The sequence below is a fragment of the Euleptes europaea genome, chromosome 9 (assembly GCF_029931775.1).
Source record: "Euleptes europaea isolate rEulEur1 chromosome 9, rEulEur1.hap1, whole genome shotgun sequence".
Lineage (NCBI taxonomy): Eukaryota > Metazoa > Chordata > Lepidosauria > Squamata > Sphaerodactylidae > Euleptes > Euleptes europaea.
This window is the reverse complement of record NC_079320.1, coordinates 71,416,515-71,424,993: the sequence shown is the minus strand read 5'-3', so window position 1 is coordinate 71,424,993 and position 8,479 is coordinate 71,416,515.

Sequence of the window (8,479 nt, the reverse complement as noted above, 5' to 3'; positions counted from 1 at the left end):
CCATGCTTACAAGATAACTCCCCCCCCAATTCCAGTGGTGTGATCCACTCTGTTAATGACATGTTTCTGGACCTTCTCCTCTTTGCAGTCCCAGGATGTCTAAAAGTAATGAGGTAAAGAACTGCATTGTAGGGCATTTTACAACAGTAGTGGAACTAGAAATGGCTCGCTATTATATCGTCATTACATTGTCAGCTCAGTCACTCCTCTTGCCGGACACATCCATAATGTTTTGCCAGTTCATACTGGATAGACTCATGCTGTGGTTCCACTTAAAGCCAAAAAATGTTGCCACAAACCTGTCTGAGGGGGAAAAAACATGAGGGAAAGACTCACCTGGAACCGTCTGGAAGCAAAACTGGGGAAGGAGGATTGTCTGTAATAGCTACATTGACAAATAAATGTAATTTAATCCCACGAGGCTTAGCGCTGAGGCAGTCTCTCAGGCATAGGTGTCTCTCCAAGGTTTTACGAAAGGCTGACCCAGTCAAAGCAGCAAAACCATTAGCCCAACTTTGATGCTAGGCACAGGTGGGTTTTATTCAACAACCAACCAACAAGGGTTATAACATCAGTTCAGTTCAGTTCAGATACCTGTATTGGCATATCCAACATTCATCCAAGTACAGTAAGGGCATAACATAACTTATTAAAGGGAAGAGCGAATTGCCATCACACCAACAAAGAAATTAGCCACAATTTCTATGATTTTAGGGTCCTGGTTATTAAGAAGGGTGAGAACCTTTAAACAGTTAGAAAATCCCTCCATCTGAATCAAACTAGTATTTAAAAGTTTTAATCGTAATCTGTGATACAGGGGGCATCGAAGGAGAACATGTTGAATGGTTTCCGTTTCTTCCATAGAGAAAGGACACAGTCTATCGGTAAGGTATAACATCAGTCATAACACGGATGCTGCAGAATTTACCACTGGCCATGTATAATCATCACGGACTCGTATGTCACCAATTTTCCAGCAGGTGGCAATAATAAACTATTGATAAAAACCAAGAATCGTCTCCTGTACAGAATCCCTGTCCAGTCTTTATAATTTTGGTAATCCAACCACACATTAGAAGAGATCACACCAAGCATGTTCCTCTCAATACATATGGTTGCCATTTTGTGTGAACAGGGCAACATGTATTTTCTAACTTTGGTAGGTGCAATCACAAATCCAGATTCTTGAAAGTGCTCATTGGTGTGTATCAAAGTTGGTAAATACACATGATGCCTTATGCGGGAAGGGAGAATTGACAATAATTCCCCCTCCGATATAATAGCTGTTCTGACAGCATAAGCTCCACTGTGTCAACAGAAGCAGATTTTTGGACCCTATGTCTGGAAAATAAGTTATATAAGCGCAGGAGGAACAATGTAATATTTTTAGCAAAGAGAAATGAACATTTCTGAAAGTAGAGGAGAGAGACAGGAGCACAGTGATTGTTCTGAGATTTGGGAAATAATATCAAGCGAAGAAAAGGAATTAAATAGTAGCCTTATCCTCTGAACAAGAGGCCAAGGGTACAATCTGTGCTCTGTTGAAATTAATGAGAATGTGACACAAGTACCCCTCCTCTCTTCCGCACAGATGGTGCTAATGGGATCAAAGCACAAGTTAAATATTACGAAATAAGCTCCATCCCCATAAGGGTAGTTGAACAATAGAACAGGTTGCCCAAGGGAAGCTATGGAATCCCTTTTTGTTGGTGGTTTCCAGTGGAAGGTTGTGAAGGAATGAACAAATAAGTTAATTTTTAAATAAAACGAGAGGAGCTGAAACCCCGTGAGTTTTGCTTGGATCATGGGCCTTTGAGATGGAGGCTATTATGTGGAGGTAAGCATGATTATTAATCGATGAAGGAAATGCACTGTGAACATGTTCAGAGATACATCAGTTGTCCCAGACCTAAGTCCTGCGTCAAGAGAGCAGCTGTCTAAATATGTAGGGTGGGAGGGGTCAGCAACATTTTATGATTAAAGAGCCCAACTATGTCCAAACTTGCAGCAAGTGATCAACAAAGAGTATAAGAAAGACAAATTATGTAACTGCAAATATGCAGATTTACATTACTGATATAACTGACATTTTGATTAATAAACCAGGAAGTTTCTCCAATCCAAACTCTGGTTGCTGTGAATCTTTTTTTCTTTCTTTCAGAAGTGGCTCACACAAGTTCTCACAATAAGTCATAAATACACACAGGAGCTACCTGCATGACTGTTTTAGTGCGGTGGCATAAATTTGCATGTTTCATACCAGAATTCCTGGCAACTCTTCACCTCTGTTATTTCTCTTTATGTGAAACATCTCTGCCCTGATCTAAATGGCCCAGGCTAGCCTGATATTGTCAGATCTTGGAAGCTAAGCAGGGCCAGCCATGGTTAGTAATTGGGCAAGAGACAACCAGGAAAGTCCATGATCACTACACATAGATGGGCAACAGCAAACCACCTCTGTTCATCTCTAGCCTTGAAAACCCTCTTGGGTTTCCATAAGTTGGCTGCAACTTGGCAACACTTTCCACCACCAAAGCATCTCTAAGCAGCCACCTCCTCTTGCCGTTAAGTCACAGCTGACTTATGGCGACCTGGTAGGGTTTTCAAGGCAAGAGATATTCAGAGGTGGTTTGCCATTGCCTGTCTCTGCCTCATGCCCCTGGTATTCTTTGGAGGTCTCCCATCCAATTCCTTGCCAGGGTTGAGTGTGTGACTGGCCCAAGGTCACCCAGAAAGTTTCCATGGCAAAGTGGGGATTTGAACCTGGGTTTCCCAGATCCTAGTCTGACACTGTAACCCCTACACCACGCTGGCTCTCTAAGAAGCCCTTTGGTCCCATTAACAATCTTTGCCTGCCATTCCTTTCACACATTAGTTATTCTAGTATCCCACCTACCTATCCTTCTGATATACCTGAATTGAAAGATTTCATTTTCTTTTTAAGAGTCATACTTTGTTCTACACTAAACCAAAGAGTCATAGGTTGCAGCCCTCCAGCACAGGATGCCGTAACATCTAAGCAAGTTTCCCCCTGACCAGGGCTGGATGGAAAACTACTGGAAGAAGAACTGAAGAAAAGGGATCTGAGATGTCATTAGTAAGACTTTAAGACTGTACTGATTCATCACTTGAATAAATAATTTGTTTTGGAACACCTTCATAGGGCTGAAGAAAAAGATGTCATTGTTTAAATATGGTGTGCCAGGAGGTCTACATGGTTAATCAAAGCAGAATGACAACTGGTACAGTCAGAACTCTTTAAGTGCTGCATAATTCCATGGGAAATTTTTTCTAAAGCATTGTGATCTTTATGTCAGTATATCTTGGCTTTTAATTGCATGCAATGGCTATTAGATAAGAGTACATGATATACTGGTCCTGTTATCAGTGTAGCCAGTGCACACTGTGTGTAAATGTATGCATTTACTCTTGAGAAGTGGCACATTGGTTCAAAGTCTCATGTTGGTTAAGTTCTTTGGATAAAAGCAACCCCAAAAAGTCTATGTAGGCTGTGAGAAACCATTTACAGTGCTGAGTGTTCCCAAGGAAAAAAACGATGAAACATTAAAGCAAAAAATTACGATGACATTAGAACATTCCAAGGATTTTAAAACCAAGAATTACGAATTGCTTCAAGTATACAGTGAACAGCATAAGTTAATAATGAAAGAGTGTTTGTACATCCAGCTACATGTATCAAATATGAAAAAGATTCTTAATTCATAATTATAAATTCTAATGAAGAACACTGTGCACCCTTTGGTTCATGCACACAGATCTCCTGTTGGAGCGTATCTCCCATTTACTGCAAGTGGAGATGGTTGCTGGGCATTGTGTCTTAATATATACACTTGTTGATGTATGCACCTGAATAATATGTACTTGAATGCAGGAATTTCTTAGATCAGGCTATAGTGTGAAAAACAGTCCCATAATATTTATTTTCATATATTTATTTTCATATATCAACAAGAAAAAAATAACCTCTGCACTATCAAAAGCCAAGTCCAATATGCAAAAGAAAATCCAGCTATAAAAATATTTACAATTTAACTTATTCACTTAAACATTCTAGAACATTTTGAACCAATGTCTTTTTACCAAGGGAAACTACAAAATGCTTATAAAAACAATTCAAAGTTGAACCTAGACTAATAACAATTATGGCCAAGCCAACATCAAGAAAAAGATGTGGTCATTTAAAATGTCATTACAAACATATGTTCTAAAATATTATTTTGACCAAGCACCGGTAACAGCTTATTTGAAGGCCTACTTTGTAGTACTGGTGACCAAAAGATCTTACTTCTATCCCACCATTTTATCTGAAGGCATTCTCTGCAGAAACAGTATGGCTTCTTCCTCAGCAACACTTCTTTTATATATATTTACTAAATCATTTTTTTAAAATAATGCTCTCTTCCAATTTACCTGGGATAGATATCAGGTTAACTGACCTGCAGATTCCTTTTTAAAAGTTGGCACCATCTTGGCCTTTTTCCAACTCCTCCTTAAGAAGACTGATTTTAGTGACAGATTACTGTTTTAATGGTTCTTTTTCTGCTTGCTCAGTATATCCCAGATATATTGCTGTTACAACCTTCAGGATATCCTGTGGCGTCCCTCAAAGTTTCATCTTGTTGCCTGCACTTTTTAACATTTACATGAAACTGTTTGAAGATTTGGGATGAGATTGGTATTTTTTTTGTTTTTTACTGTTATAAGATTATTATTTCAGTAGGCATTCAGCAAGGCTGTCAAAGATAGGACATTGTGGAGGACTTTCATTCATAGGGTCGCCATGAGTCGGAAGCGACTTGATGGCACTTAACACACACACACAGGCATTCAGGGGATGGAGGCATGTCAATTTGATAATATTCCTCTTTTTTACTCTGTAAAGTTCTATAGTTGTGATGACTGTGCTATTTAATTAATTGGTCAATTTTATTGTGTTTGATTGTTTTTATGATTGCAAGCCATTCTGACATATTAGTAAAAAAGAGGTAGCCATGTTGGTCCAAAGCAAAATCCCAAAACAAATGCCATGCAATATCTTTTATTAGGACTAAACACAATAGCGCATAACACTGTGCATGTTTTTGAGTCCTGTACACTCAGAGTATTCCCCAGATATGCAGAATAAGACATAAACTAAACCAAAAGGGGGGACTCTTTAAAACTGGTCTGATGAGAACTAAAGATGCCCTAGAAAGGATGGAATGTTGAGAGCAGCTGAGCATCAGTTAAAGGAGGAACAAGAGAAATCAGCCTTTCAAGTGCTCTGAGAGCTTGTAGAATGGGTGAGGGGAAAAACTGGGAGAGTGATCATGTGAGCATATCAGAAGAGGCTAAGATAGAGAGAGCAGAAGAAGCCCTTTGCAGGGAAAAAGTGGCACAAGGCCAAGGGATTCCAGACAGAAGCCACTTTGGAGGCCTACAGCCCAGGTTAGGCGCCAATCAGATGGGCTGCAGATGGAGAGTTTTTACAACTGCAGTGAGAGGGGAGATTCCCATGAGGCTGTGGCCATGGGTGAGGAGACAGGGCGGATCATTCAACTAGGGGCCTGGTCAGAGCCTTAGGTTGCTCCTTAAGAGCCATTGCCCTGAGGAGCCAGGTGTGGGCAAGGGAAAGGGGAGCTGGAGGAAGGGAGTTTAGAAGTAGAAATTTTCCTGGGAGGTGAACTGATTCCCCAAAGAAGAATTGTATCAGGGAAACTCCAGAATAAAGGGAAACTTGAGCTGCACCTCTTGGTCTGAGTATCCTTCCAAGCAGCTGGGTGGAGCTATGGATTAGTGACCACCATCCAGTCCATTGTATCCTCCAGTGCTCACAGATGAGATTTAGGGAGGACTGAAGAATTTCCCCTCCCACCACGATTCCTCACAAGCCCCCAAATAATGTCTTCTAAATTTCTATTTGTCTGCATCTTTATAGCTACTACGTGGAACAGAGGTGCAGGGTTCCATGACGACGGCCAGTGCTTTGATGAAACAGGGTTGTGTCAGACTTGGGTTTTTGCCACTTTTCTTCGGCTGTGTGACTTCTTTGAAATCATGATATACAAACTACAGTTGTGAGTGTGAGGAACTGTTCGGGAAAGTTTTCTTTGTCCCAACTGTTCTGTCCTCCTCTCCCCAACTCAAATGTACCAATAATTACAATGAATACCTAGGCAGCACAGTGTGCATGGAGAACTTGATGCCTATCTTAGGACTTGTGTGTGTATTCAATAATAATAACCCCTTTACATTCTTCAGTTTCAGGATGATTGTGTAATAAGTCAGCGAGCGACACTAAATATACACGCTGAAGTCACAAAGCAGCACTGTGATCTTTTGTTGGCTTCTTGGAAGCCCACCTCTGGTTCTCTTCCTGTACAACATTGCACAATTTTGTACTGTACTCTTTTTCGGTATTGCTTCACCAGCCAATACTGAAGTAGGCATGTAGACTAGCTCACACATTATGGTGTACATACGGGTTTCACACATACAAATGATAAATGCAATCTAACTTGCCACTGGGCATGTGATGGAGATCTGGTAGAAGGTAGAAAGATGGAGCTGTGGTTCCGTTATAGAGCAGACACATTTGCACACTGAAGGTCCCAGGTTCAATCCTTGGCTTCTCCAGTTAAAGCAGTGGTCTTTACTGACCCTGCAGGTTGGGACCCTCAAGAGCTGCCATTTCTGAGCTGCTGTTGGTAGGACCTGCTGTTTGTGTACACGTACAGAGAGCAAGGACATCACACCACCTACCTCTTTTTCCACACATGCTGAATGGAGCAGGAGGATGGCAACTCAGTTATGGAGAGGATTCCTTAATGGCTCTGACTGTAGGCTTGATAACCCCTGATGCTCAGCTGACACGTTCTATCTCCACAGCTCTTGCCCCGCTGTCCATGGTCCTGGACTTAAAAATGTCAAGGTTATAACTCTGGCTCCTCCTCTTCCAGTGATGTGGCTCCGATGTCACATGACTTCCTGTCACATGCTTGAAACTCAGTGGCTCCAAGGTCGGGAAAGGCTGAAGACCACCAAGATCTCAGGTAGTAGGTCTTGGGAAGATCCCTAAAAGAGCAGCTGCCAATCAGGTTAGACTGGTAATATTCACTGGCTCTTCAACATGCCACTTGTGGCTCTTCTGAACACTGTTTCTGAATGTGACATGCACTCCTTAAGTGATAAAGTCGGCATATAAAAACCAACTCTTCTTCTTCCATTTAAGGAAGCTCTTATTAGCACCAAACCGCTACAGAGAAGCAAAAGCAGGCCAAAAGGGGGGGGAAAGGGCAGAGCAAAAGCAAGGTATAAAAACAACAACCTGTCAGAAAAGGGGTTTCTGTAAGAAAACAATATAGCTTAGTCTCTTCACACAATGTTTGTGCAAAGCTTGAACACAAAGCTGCATTTCCAAGAATGATAAAGCAATGATATGATTGCAGGAAGCATGGGTCCATAGCTTGCCTTTAGAAAAAGAGAGTGAACTTCCTGACCTCAAAGAATAAAATTGTTTTACATTTGTGGGCTCAAACCGATATGATTTATTGAATGTATTTATGTCCAACCTTTCCAAAGGAAAGGCATGCAGATAATTTCATAAAAGCATGGAAGCATAAAGCAACCATCCTGAAAAACAGTAAAGCCATTCACAATAAAACAATTATTGGAATGGCAACCGCACCAAGTTTCAGAGGTGCTTGTTTTTTTTTAAAGATATCACACCGGGATTGTGCAGTCGTTTGTGTGTGTGTTAAGTCGCTTCCATAGCAACCCAATGAATCAATGTCCTCCAAAATGTCCTATCTTTAACAGCCTTGCCCAGGTCTTGCAAATCGAGGGCCGTGGCTTCCTTTATAGAGGCAATCCATCTCTTGTTGGGTCTTCCTCTTTTCCTGCTGCCTTCAACTTTTCCTAGCATTATTTTCTTTTCCAGTGACTCTTGTCTTCTCATAATATGTCCAAAGTGCGTCAGCCTCAGTTTAGTCGTTTTAGCTTCTAGGGTCAGTTTGGGCTTGATTTGATCCATAACCCACTGATTTGTGTGTGTTTTTCTTTTCTTTCTTTTTTTTTAATTGGCATTTTTTTGGCAGTCGCTTACAACACCCCCCCCCCCCTTCCCTATTTCCCTCCCTGGGTTGCTTTTTTGCTAGGACCCCCTTCCCCGCGCTCCTTTCCAAATCAAACTCATTCTGCTTCTGCTGTATTTGCTGGCCGTGGACCGTAATAAAGACTTTTATAATAAAAACTCATTCTGGATCGCAGGCCCTTCCCCCAGCGGCTCCCTACACCTCTGCCAACTTGCCCTGCCCGCTGCTATAGAGAACCACCACACAGACCGTACCAAGAACACCCGGCAAAATAGGGGTGATCACGTTTTTTCCCCTCAGAGAGCCGAGACGACGGATTTGGGGCGGACAGTCAACATACCCCCACCCCAAAGGACCCTGGGGAGAAGAAGCAGGTTTGTAGATGC